This window comes from Giraffa tippelskirchi, chromosome 9, assembly GCF_054371585.1.
Source record: "Giraffa tippelskirchi isolate mGirTip1 chromosome 9, T2T-mGirTip1v1.2.pri, whole genome shotgun sequence".
In the NCBI taxonomy this organism is placed as follows: domain Eukaryota; kingdom Metazoa; phylum Chordata; class Mammalia; order Artiodactyla; family Giraffidae; genus Giraffa; species Giraffa tippelskirchi.
This window is the reverse complement of record NC_137283.1, coordinates 420,570-433,200: the sequence shown is the minus strand read 5'-3', so window position 1 is coordinate 433,200 and position 12,631 is coordinate 420,570.

Sequence of the window (12,631 nt, the reverse complement as noted above, 5' to 3'; positions counted from 1 at the left end):
AACACAGAAGGTCGTGGAGCAATGTCTCGAGGGCATATTAATGCCCTGAGGGCAACAGCAATGCTCAATTCTATGATAGCCATTTGTATTTATGTAATACTTGATTTTTCTTATTGTTTCCTGATTTTTTGGTGGCAACTACTAAATAAGACGAAAAGATCCAAACGTAAGACCAGAAACTATAAAACTCCTAGAGGAAAACATAGGCAAAACACTCTCCGACATAAACCACAGCAGGATCCTCTATGACCCACCTCCGAGAATATTGGAAATAAAAGCAAAATAAACAAATGGGACCTAATTAAAATTAAGAGCTTCTGCACAACAAAGGAAACTATAAGCAAGGTGAAAAGACAGCCTTCAGAATGGGAGAAAATAATAGCAAACGAAGTAATGGACAAACAATTAATCTCAAAAATATACAAGCAACTCCTGCAGCTGAATTCCAGAAAAATAAACGACCCAATCAAAAAGTGGGCCAAAGAACTAAACAGACACTTCTCCAAAGAAGACATACAGATGGCTAACAAACACATGAAAAGATGCTCAACATCACTCATTATCAGAGAAATGCAAATCAAAACCACAATGAGGTACCATTTCACACCAGTCAGAATGGCTGCTATCCAAAAGTCTACAACAATAAATGCTGGAGAGGGTGTGGAGAAAAGGGAACCCCCTTACACTGTTGGTGGGAATGCAAACTAGCACAGCCACTATGGAGAACAGTGTGGAGATTCCTCAAAAAATTGGAAACAGAACTGCCATATGACCCAGCAACCCACTGCTGGGCATATACACTGAGGAAACCAGAATTGAAAGAAACATGTGTACCCCGATGTTCATCGCAGCACTGTTTATAATAGCCAGGACACGGAAGCAACCTAGATGTCCATCAGCAGATGAATGCATAAGAAAGCTGTGGTACATATACACAATGGAATATTACTCAGCCATTAAAAAGAATACATTCGAATCAGTTCTAACGAGGTGGATGAAACTGGAGCCTATTATATAGAGTGAAGTAAGCCAGGAAGAAAAGCACCAATACAGTATACTAACACATATATATGGAATTTAAAAAGTTGGTAAAGATAACCCTGTATGCGAGACAGCAAAAGAGACACAGATGTATAGGCCAGTCTTTTGGACTCTATGGGAGAGGGCGAGGGCGGGATGATATGGGAGAATGGCACTGAAGCATGTAAATTTTCATATGTGAAATGAATCACCAGTCCAGGTTCGATGCATGATACAGGGTGCTCAGGGCTGGCGCACCGGGATGACCCAGAGGGATGGGTTGGGGAGGGAGGTGGGAGGGGGGTTCTGGAAGGGGAACACATGTACACCCAGGGTGGATTCATGTCAGTGTATGGCAAAACAAATACAATATTGTTAAGTAAAAAAAAAAAAAAAGACAAAAGCAGCCAAAATCCTGATGATAAAAGAGAACAGAAAGCCAGCATAAGGGAGGGTGGGGAGACGACAGCACAGTCCTTTCCAGGGTGGCCGTTAACTCAGGGCAGTCTTAGGAACTGTATAGAGATATAGTAATAGGATAGTAAGTGACCACTGACTTACAGTGGGTTGACTTAGGATTTTTCAACTTTACAGTGAAATATTCAGTAGAAACATTCATTTTGAAGTTTGATCTTTCCCCTGGTGAGTGTGATGCGGTCTGATACTCTCTCCTAATACTGAGCTGTGGCAGCCACAACTCCCACTCAGCCCAGGATCATGGGGTGCCCAGACAATCATTCTGTGCCCAGACAACTATTGTTTTTCACTTTCAATACAGTATTCATTGTTATATCAGATATTAACACTTTATTATTAAATAGGCTTTGTGTTAAATGATTTTATCCAACTGTAGGCCAAGTCTCTGAGCGTGCTTAAGGTAGATGGCTAAGCTATGATGCTCTGTAATTTAGGTATATTAAAGGCATTTTCAACATACAGTATTTTCAATTTATTGAAAATTTATTGGATTTATTGGGATGTAACCCCACTGTAGTGGGCTTTCCTGGTGGCTCAATGGTAAACAATCCACCTGCCAATGCAGGAGATGTGGGTTCAATACCTGGGTTGAGAAGATCCCCTGGAGAAAGAAATGGCAACCCACTCCAGCATTCTTTCCTGGGAAATCCCATGGACAGAGGAGCCTGGCGGGCTACAGTCCATGGGGTCACAAAACAACTGAAAATGACTTAGTGATTAACAGCAACAACAAACAACCCCATTGTAAGTTGAGGAAGATCTGTACTTTCAACTGGTAGGGGCATTTCCTCTTTGTTCAGCAGTGAATTTCTATCTAGTTAATCCTTTATTCTGAAGGGGGAAAATTTAAATTATATAATAGTAGATTAAAATTAAATGCAAAATAAGTAATGAAGCATGACAGCAAGATGATAAGCTGGGAACCCACCTGCAACTTAAAAACTAGAGTGTTATTTACACCATTGCATCAACTTGCACACTCTTCCTCAGTCCCATTCCCTGACACTGAACAGAAGCAACTACTACCCTACATTTTGTTTTTATTACTCCCTAGCTTTAAAACATCTAAGACTACATACCCATATGATACAGTTAAGGCATTTTTGTTCTATCTCATTTCTAATCTCCAATTACAATTACAAAGAATGAAAATACAGGGAAAAAATGACTTCTTTTTAATAAAATGAAGAACTAGCTATAATACAACCTTAAATACAAATTGTGAAGCCTAATTTTGTGAAATCAGGATGCAGGGAATTCTAGGGAGCTGAAAGCTAGCACCTACTGCTTCAAACTTGAAGCAGAAGGAAGTTTCTTTAAGAATGTCATCTAGGAAGACTGGCTGAGATGACAGATAGACTCTGAACTCACCTCTTCTCATGAGTACATCAAACACAATGATCTGCAGGACAACCATGGATGAATAAGACTAGAACCTACCAGAAAAGATTTTCTGCAGATAAAGACATAAAGAGGAACCACAATGAGACGGAGAAGGCGTGAACTTGTGATATAATCAAATCCCATACCTGCCAGGTGGATGACCCATACACTGGAGAATATTGCAGAGGTTCTCCCATAGGAATGAGAGTCCTTGAGTCCCACATCAGACTCCCCAGCCCAGGGGTATGGCAGTAGGAAGATAAGCCTCCAAAGCATTTGGCCCTGAAGGCCAGTGGGGCTTAATTTCAGGAGCTCCACAGGACTGGGGGAAATAGAAATTTCACTCTTCAAAAGCACACACACAAAAACCTCACATGCCCCAGGACCCAGGGTAAAAGCGGTGATTTGATAAGATTCTGGGCCAAACATATCTGCTGATTTTGGAGTCTCCTGGAGAGGCAGGGTTTGAGTGTTGCTCACCCTGAGGACATGGACACTGGTGGGAGACATATTGGGGAACCTTACACCAAGGTCTCGGTATATTAGCACCGAGACCTCGCCCCACCCAACAGCCTGTAGACACCAGTGCTGGAACACCTCAGGACGAACAACTGACTTGGTGAGGCAGTGTCAGCCACCAGGCTGTCTAAGGATTTCCTGAGCCCACAACCACCTCTTGACATGGCCCTAGACGTGGCCTTGCCCACCAGAGGGCCAAGACACAGTTCTACCCACCAGTGGCCGGGCACCAGAACTTCTCCCCTGGAAGCCGCTGTTAGACTAGCTTTGAGACTCCCCTCCCTCACCAGGGAACAGAGCCCAGGAGCAAGAACACTACAGTCCCAAAGCCTGTGCACTCAGCCTGCCCTCAGTGGGTCAGACTACGCTGAGACTAGCAAGGCCCTGGTTCTGCCCACGGCAGAGGCACACATTTCAGGACAACATGGACACCATATCCAAATGTATCAGAAACCACCGCCACCCACCAAAATATCTGAAACGAGTTCTGGGATTCCTGGCCCTGCAGCCAGACGACAGGAAACAGCTGTGCCTGCCAGTAGTTTGGCGATAACCCCAGGACCCTGCCTCACCTGCCAGGGGTGGGCAACAGCTCTGAGGTCTTTGGGACCCTGACTCCACCCACCAGGAAGCCAGCACTGGCCCTGGGACCCCCTACAGCTCTACAAACAACTGCCTTGTGACCAGGTCCCAGTGAACAGCAGCCAGCAGCATCCACACAAGGCAGGGCCTGGCAACCAACCAAAACAGGAGCCAGCCAAGACTAGCAGGCTGCCCACATAGTCAGGCTGCCACAATACAAGGAACCATGTGGTCCTTTAGGGGGAATCCCTGCAGCATATAGCCTAAGTGAAGAGAAGGTAATGCACTGCTGAGATGCATAGGATGTCTCCTACAGAGGGCCATTTCTCCAGGGCCAAGAAACGTAACTAACCTACCACATACATAAGAATACAAATAGCAACTTAGACAAAATTAGGTGTCAGAGGAAAACATTTCAGATTAAGGAACAAGATAAAACCCCAAAGGAACTAGCGAAGTAGAGATAGGCAATCTATCTGAGAAAGAGTTCAGAGTAGTGATTGCAAAGATAATCAGGGAACTCAGGACGAGAAAGGATGAATAGAGTAAGAAGCCAGAAGCTTTTAACAAAAAGTTAGAAAATATAAACAGCAACCAAACAGATTTGAAAAATGCAATAACTGAAATGAAAAATACACTAGAAGGAATTAATATTAAATTAAATGATACAGAGTAACAGATCAGTTAGCTGGAAGGCAGAGAAGTAGAAATCACTGCTGCTGAACAGGAAAAAAAAGAATAAACGAAATAAGGGCAGTTTAAGAGACCTCTGAGACATCAAGCACAGTAACACACTCACTATAGGGGCCTCAGGAGAAGAGAGAGAGAAAGAGCCTTGAGAAAACGTTTGTAGACATAACAGATGAAAACTTCACTAACTTGAGAAAGAAAACAGTTACCCAAGTTCATGAAGTACAGGGAACAAACATAAAGGTCGAAAATAAAGAGAAACAAATCAGGAGATGTTGCAATTAAAATGACAAAACCTAAAGTTAAAGGGAGAAAATTAAAAGCAACAAGGGAAAAGTAACAAATAACATATAAGGGAACTCCCATTAAGCTATCAACTGATTTTTCAGTAGAAACTGTGTAAGCCAAAAGGGAATGGCCCGATTTATTTAAAGTGATAAAAGAGAAACATTTACAGCCAAGAATACACTCTGGGGGCTTTCCTGGTAGTACAGTGGTTAGGAGTTTGCCTTCCAGTGCAGGGGATGTGAGCTGATCCCTGGTGAGGGACCTAAGATCTCCCATCTTTTGCAGCCAGAAAATCAAGACATAAAACAAGTTATATTGTAATAAATTCAATAAAGACTTTAAAAAAATTTAAAAAGCAAAATAAACTCTACAAAGTAAGAGGCAAAAAGGGCATTACATAGTGATCAAGGGATCAGTCCAAGAAATTACAACAATTAGAATATACATGCATCCAACATAAGAGCACCTCAGTATATAATGCACATATTAACAGGCATAAAAGGAGAAATCAATAGTAACTCAATAATAGCAGAGTATTTTAACACCCCTCTTTCATCAATGGACAGATCATCCAGAGAGAAAATCAGTAAGGAAACACAGGCCTTACATAACACACTAGACTAAATGGACTTGCTTGATATATAGAGTATTCTATCTAAAAACAGGAGAACACACATTCTTTTCAAGTGCACGTGGACCATTCTCCAAGATAGATCACACAATGGGCCACAAAACAAACCCCAGTAACGGTAAGAAAATTGAAATTATATCAACCATTTTTTCCAACCACAACACTCTAAGACTAGAAATCAACTTCAAAAAAGAAAAAGCAGCAAAAACCCACAACACATGGAGGCTAAAAAACATGCTTCTAAACAACCAATGGATCACTTAAGAAATTACAGAAGAAATAAAAAAGACCCAGACAGAAATGAAAACAAAAACATGATGATGTAAAACCTATGGGATGTAGCAAAAGCATTTCTAGGAGGGAAGTTTATAGCAATAAAAGGTTATCGCAGGAAACAAGGAAAATCTCAAATAAACAACCTGACCTTTATACCTAAGGTAACTAGAGAAATGAGAACAAACAAAACCCAAAGTTAATAGAAGAAAGGAAATCATAAAGATTGGGGCAGAAATAAATGAAATACAAACTAAAAAAAGTAGAAACATTCAATGAAACTAAAGGCTGATTCTTTGAAAATATAAACAAAATTGATAAACCTATAGCTAGACTCATTGAGATAAAAATGGAGAGGGCCCAAATCAATAAGTCAGAAATAAAAAAGGAAAAGTTACACAGACACCACAGAAATACAAAGCCTCACAAAAGTGCTATAAGCAACTACACATCAATAAAATGGACTACATAGAAGAAACGGGCAAATTCTTGGAAAGGAACAATCTCCCAAAACTGAACCAGGAAGAAATAGAAAATATGAACAGATCAATTACCAATAATAAAATTAAATCAGTAATTTAAAAACTTCCAACAAGCAGAAGTCCAGCACCAGATGACTTTGCAGGTGAATTCTCCTGAACATTTAGAGATGGGTCAACGCCCTGATGGCTCAGCAGGTAAAGAATCCACCTGCAATGTGGGAGATGCAGGAGATATGGATTCGATTCCTAGGTTGGGACGATCCTCTGAAGAGGAAATGGCAACCTACTCCGATATGCTTGCATGAAAAATCCCATGGACAAAGGAACCTGGTGGGCAACAGTCCAAAATATCACAAAGAGTTGGACACAACTGAGCTACTGAGCACGTACAATGCTTATCTTTCTGAAACTGATTCTATGAGGCCAGCATTACCCTGATACCAAAACCAGACAAAGATATCACACAAAAAAGAAAATTGTAGGTCAATATCACTGATGACAGTAGATGCCAAAATCCGCAACAAAATACCAGCAAACTGAATCCAACAATATATTAAAAGGATCATACACCACAATCAAGTGAAATTTGTTGCAGAGATGTAAGGAATTTTCAATATCCTTAGATCAGTCAATGTGATAAACTCTATCAATGAACTGAAAAATAAAAACCATGTGATCATTTCAACAGATGCAGAAAAAACTTTGATAGACTTTAACATCCGTTCATGAAAAAAAAAAACTCTCCAGAAAATAGGCGTAAAGTGAACATATGTCAACATAATACAGGCCATTTATGACAAACCCACAGCTAACATCATACTCAATGGCCAAAAGTTGAAAGCATTTTCTCTGAGATGACGAGCAAGAAAATGATCCACACTCTCAGCACTTTTATTCAACATAGTTTTTTGGAAGTCATAGCTATAGTAATCAGAGAAGAAAAAGAATTAAAGGGAATACAGATTGGAAAGGAGGAAGTTAAACTGTCACTGTTCGCAGTTGACATTATATTATGAACAGAAGATCCTAAAGATGCTACCAGAAAACTAAGAGAATTTATCAATGAATTCAATAAAGTTGCAAAATACAAAATTAATATACAGAAATCTGTTGCATTTCTATGCACTAAAAACAAATATTAGAAGGAGAAATTAAGGGAACAATCCCATTTACCATCATATCAAAAAGAAAAAAAATACCTAGGAATAAAGTTACCTAAGGAGACACAAGACCTGTACTCTGAAAACTGTAAGATGTTGATGAAAGAAATTGAAGACAATACAAACAGATAGAAAGATATATTGTTTCTTTAGATTTGAAGAATCAATATTGTTAAAATGACCATACTATCCAATGCAATCTATAGATTCAATGCAACCCCTGTCAAAATTTTTCACAGAGCTAGAACAATTTTAAAATTTGTATGGAAACACAAAGGACCCTGAATAGCCAAAACAATCTTGAGAAAGAAGTGCTGAGGGAATTACACCCTCCCTGACTTCAGAGAGTATACAACAAACAGTATGATATAGCACAAAAACAGACACATAGAACAATTAAACAGAACACAGTATTAAAAAGAGAGGAGTGCAGAGTAACTCCAGGGTTTGACTGGAGTAACCAGAGGACTCGAATGGCCATTGCCTGAAACGGAGAAGATGGGATGGGTGAGTCAGGCTTGTGCAGGAAGACTGGAAATGTACAGTAACATCACAATACATATATGGTAATAGAGGCAAGATGTGAAGTAGAATCATGAAGGCTGTGAATAAAGGCAAAGAAAAAGCAAGTTTAAAGATGGGGCCCAATTTCGGGAATTCAGTGATATAGAAAGAACAAACTAAAGAGACAGTGATATAGGAGGTGCTACGGATTGAATTGTGTCCTCCCAAAATTTATGTACTGAAACTATAACTCCCAACATGACTGTGTTTGGAGATAGAACCTTTAGGAGGAACTCAGGGTTACATGAGGACAGCAGTGTGGCAGCCTAATGTGACAGGGTCAGCGGCGCTGCAAACTGAGGACAGGCTCTCCCTCTCCCCTTCTCTTCTCTCCCCCTCCCCCACTTCATCCCACCAAGCACACACACTGAGGAAAGTCCGTGTGAAGAGGGCGCAGCAAGAAGGTGCTGTCTGCAACCATTTTGTTCTTGGATGTCCAGCCTCCAGAACTGTGAGAAGATGAATTTTGGTGGTTTAAGCCCACCCAGACTATCGTATTTGTGGTAGGGCTGAGTAGCTGCCAGAGCTGACTAGACAAGAGGACACCAAAAAAGTGTAGTGTCGTGGGAGCAATGGATCGTAGCTTTTCAAAAAGGTAGGGGTAATCATCAAGTTCAAGACCGTAGTTCCTTGCAGTTCAGAGAAAGAGTCTGGGGGTTGAACAGATGGCAAGGGGGGTTAATTTTTATTTTTTCTTTAGTGTTTTTTATTTCTCAATTTAGGTGGTGCATGTAGTTCTACATCATAATATTTTAAATATATTTTTGTGTGTATGAAATATTCTACAAAATTTGAAAAACTCATAATGAGAAGAGTATAGAAGAGGACATTTTTTAAAAGGACACTCAGTTGAAATAGACCATAAACAAATATAACATGCAAATGAATTAAGTTCCCTGCTGCTGCTGCTAAGTCACCTCAGTCGTGTCCGACTCTGTGCGACCCTACAGACGGCAGTTCACCAGGCTCCCCCGCCCCTGGGATTCTCCAGGCAAGAACACTGGAGTGGGTTGCCATTTCCTTCTCCAATGCATGAAAGTGAAAAGGGAAAGTGAAAAGGGAAAGTGAAGTCGCTCAGTCGAGTCCAACTCTTTGCGACCCCATGGACTGCAGCCCACCAGGTTCCTCCGTCCACGGGATTTTCCAGGCAAGAGGACTGGAGTGGGGTGCCATTGCCTTCTCTGAGCACACTGCTGCATATATCCTTTGAACAAACAATTCTACTTGTAGCAATAAGCCCTGTAGAAACCCTCACCATGTTGGATCAGTTCAGCAGAAAGCAAAACAGTGACCAAGTCAAACTGAATTACATCACAAGGACACTTGTGATCTCGCAAGTGGGAGTTCAGAAGCCAAGCACTAGCTTGGCTGGTTGCCTCAGTGGCTCCACGGGGTCATCAGTGACAGGTTCTTTTCATCGTTCTATTCTGTTGCTCATAGAATTTGCTTCACTTTAAGTCTCTCCATTATAAGATGGATGGTCCAGTGTGGGAAGAGATCAACTCTTCCTTGACCATAGAACCCGTTTTCGCCTTTGAATGACTGGGTCCACTCAGGTCAAGAGAGTCACGAGGGCAAGGCTGCTCTGAAGCCTCAGTTTCCTCAGGATCGGCTGGGAAATGGGGATTTGTGTGGCCAGTTGAATAAAGTCAGGGTTTTTCTAGGGCCAGGCATATCTCCTAAGTTTAAAAAAGAAAAAGATTAAAAAAAAAAAAATCTTCAAAGCAATAAAAATGATAAGTATTTATTGTATAATCACATTTACTTAGAACAAAACAACTCTCACATGTGTGTGTCTGTTTGTCTATCTGTGCCTATAGAGGTGTGAGGAAGGAGAAAGCTGGAAGAGGAGGAAAGGGAGGGTGAGGAAACCAGTTCTGTCAAGGGATGGACCCAACCCACTGTAGCTGTGTGACCTTGGGCGCAGTGCTCAACCTCTCTGGCCTCAGTGTCTTCAACTGTACAATGAGGATGACAGTGTCTACCCTATGGGATTGCTGTGATGATTAAATGAAAGACTATCTGTAAAGCTCACTGGAGGATACTCAGCAGATGTCACTTCTCTATAAAGATATATTGATATTTCCTTATTCTTTCTATGCAATTAGATATAAATTTTTAGCTGCAAGAATTTTTTGTAAGATAAAATAAATGAAAAGTAGTGTTCCCAGAGAAGCAATATTACCAGCTGTAATTAAGGACCTGGTATATTCCAGGACTGGGTTGGGTCATCTGTGAGCTGAGGCTGCCCCATGAGTGGCAGAGGGGAGCTCAGCTGGGAGCATTTACTCTCTGGCCTTACAGCTTCTTTCAGGATGTTCTTTAAAGGACATATCTTACACTTTTCTTGAAAGAAAAAATGTAAAGGTAGCTTTCTTTTTGAAATGTGATTTTGTGCTTCATAATGCAATAGAATGAAAGTTTTTCTTATCTCATTTGTTTATTGCATTGAAAGAGTTATTCTCTTTTGCTATAGAGAGCCCACTGCAGTTTGATAAAATGTTATGACATATCTTTAAATTACATTCAATTTAAGTGCAGTATCAGACAAGGTATCTGCCAGTTTCTATCATGGAATATCCAGCCTCTATGAATCCTGTTGGTATATATTTTTACCTTTACTTGCATATGGATATTTTCATTTAGTGGTTTTTGAGTTTGCAAATGATTTTACATCTTAGTTTTTAAAGTTAACAGTACATTATAAGCTCCTATTTATATGTTCTTGTATAATTTTAAAACTATATACTGCAGTGCTGCATTCCATATTACATTGATCTGATGGGCTATGGGAAGTTCCCGGGGTGTTAATCACAGTAGGCCCCCTAGCCTGCACCCTGGAAATGAAAGATTGTAAATTCTGCTGAGATGTTTCCAAGACTCAGAAGACAGCACTACACCAGTGTGTACTGTCGGGTGTTTGGGTTGGTTTGGTTTCTCTCTCTTGGTTAAAGGAGAAATCCAAGTGCTGAGTTTAAGGCATTCATGGCTCGGATCGTAGCCAGGCCGTCTGTCTTCGGAAGCTGCTCCTGTCTGGGGAGGGACAGAGGCCCCGTGCAGCTCTGCCCAGACCCCGCCGCCCGCCGTGCCAAGCGCCCTGAGCTCTGCATTGAGCCAGGGAGACCGCGCACAGCTGCCGAGGCTTCGATGTCAAAGCTGACAGGGGGTCACCATAGCAACGGAGGTGGCTGCCAGAGAAGCCCCGAGGCGAAACCCCGCCTGAAAGGACAGGAAAATGACACTGGCCAGTTCGTGCCCAAATACCCGCTAGGTAGAAGACAGAGCTGGTTACAGATCAATATAAAAAGAGAGAAAATGCAAATCAGTCGTCCTCGAGTGACTAAACAAATTATATAAAACCAACAAATAATTACCGGTCCCCTGGATTTCCAGCCAGGAGCCAGAGGGTCGGCCTGGCAAGGGGCAAGACTGGTGTTTAAGTCCCAGTTTAAGTTTTTAAGTTTGATGCAGTATTTGGCAAAGTACAGTGCTAATTTATTTGCACATGAAATAATGTTTACCTTAAATGAAGTGTGGAGAAAATTAATGAAAATATCAGATGTAAAGTGCTGGGGGCTGAAAGAACAAGCCAGCACCCCTTTAGGGAAACAAGAGACAGTTTAAGAGATTAAGACACTTTGATGGAATGACAGTCGAGGTTCCTAACTGTGACCTCAAAGAGTGTAGCAGTTGAAGTTCCTTATGAATTGTAACAGAAAAGCTGATTTGTTTGTGCAGTTTTGATATTAGATTTATTTTATTATGTATTCCTGAAAGGCACTCTATTTGGAGTAGACATATCATAAATATTTAATTATATGAAAATTAAATCAACCATCATTCTCTATCTTATTCTGGATAAATAATTTACTATTATTAATTCTAATATAGAAGCTACTTTCTCTTTATTTTCCCTTGTTATTTCTGACTGTAAAAGAATTGTCCACTCAGTAGAAAATTTGAGAAGCAATTGAAGCTATAAAAATGTGGGGAAGAAAATATCTATAACTCCATGCCCAAGAAACCAATTTTAACATCTGGAATATTTTTTCAAGAGTTATCTTTATGCATTTTTTATCCTAATTGAATTCATATTGTATATGCTTTAAATTTTCCTTTGGCTTAGTAGTATTTAAAGGCATTTTTCCCTGCGGAGGGAAATTAAATTCAATTGAATGTAATTTTTAAGATTGCATTTCATTTCTTTGATATATTATGATTTCATTATTGATCCCTGGATCTGGAGGATGCCCTGGAGAAGGAAATGGCAACCCACTCCAGTATTCTTGCCTGGAGAATACCATGGACAGAGGAGCCTGGTGGGCTACAGTCCATGAGATTGCAAAGAATTGGACATGACTGAGCAACTAACAAGCACACATATCATAGAGAATTTTAAATATTTTCTTCATTAAAAATAACCCTAAGTTAAATATGTTTTGTTTAAATACCTGTCAACATTTTAGATTATTTCGTTAGTATAAATAAGTTACTTAGACGTGGAGTTACTGTGGCAATATGTATGAAAATAACACCATTCTTGTTAATACTGCCAAAATTCT